This window comes from Furipterus horrens, unplaced genomic scaffold (assembly GCF_987537825.1).
Source record: "Furipterus horrens unplaced genomic scaffold, mFurHor1.1.pri manual_scaffold_6, whole genome shotgun sequence".
Taxonomy (NCBI): Eukaryota; Metazoa; Chordata; class Mammalia; order Chiroptera; family Furipteridae; genus Furipterus; species Furipterus horrens.
In genome coordinates, this window is record NW_028327176.1 from 123,490,156 (window position 1) to 123,491,048 (window position 893).

General features: G+C 30.0%; 1 non-coding gene across 1 annotated transcript; it reads right to left on the reverse strand.

Annotated features, from left to right (window-relative positions):
* Positions 1–511: 511 nt before the first annotated feature.
* On the reverse strand, positions 512–618 carry LOC150007351 (U6 spliceosomal RNA). The gene has a single exon (XR_016512031.1). It is a non-coding gene; the product is annotated as a U6 spliceosomal RNA (small nuclear RNA).
* Between the last annotated feature and the right edge of the window lie 275 nt (positions 619–893).

Genomic DNA, 893 nt, shown 5'->3' on the forward strand with positions numbered 1-893 from the left:
TACTGTAGCCATCAGTAAGCTGAGGCTAATGACTCTAGAAGCCAAAGGAGAGGTGCAGTTGAAGTAGCATCATTCTGTTCAGCAAGAGCAAAATCGCTTTCCTGTGAGACACATTGTACTGATAACACTTGGGAGTGACTTCATCCTTTTAACCAGTCTAGTTGGGACTTAAGTCATAGTCTTGTGATCTCAAAGAGAACAAACCAACTTATAGTCAGTCTTTGCACTCAAGAAAATCCAGGAACCACACCTTAAATCAAAGAGACATAATGAACACAGTAAAACATTGAAAATTTAATATCCTCATTAGTATATTGCCTTAATGTTTATATTATAATGATCCCTAACTAAATGTTTTTTGTATGTATAATTTTCATTTTTAATTTTATTGTGTTAAGAACATTGACACAATATCTATCCTCTTAACAGATTTAAAAAATATCATTTATCATTTGTGTATTATTTATTTGTTTCAACCTTTCAGAACATAATGAAGTAATAGTAAATTCAAAAAAATATGGAATGCTTCATGAATTTGTGTGTCATGCTTGTGCAGGGGCCATGCTAATCTTATCTGTATCATTCCAATTTTAGTACATGTGCTTCCAAAGCGAGCACTTAACAAATTTTTAAGAGTACAATACAATAATGTTAACTATGGGCACTATGCTGTACAGCAGATCTCTGTACTAAAACTAAAAATATATTCATTTTTATAAATGTATGAGAAATATATTCAGTTTCTATTTAATTAGAAATTGTTAATATTCTATATGATGTTTACATTATAGTAATCCCTGATCACATCAAACTGCTAAAAATATATCTGGGAGATAGATAAATAGGTAAATAGACACAGATATATAACATACATATCAGTTATTTTATTTCTA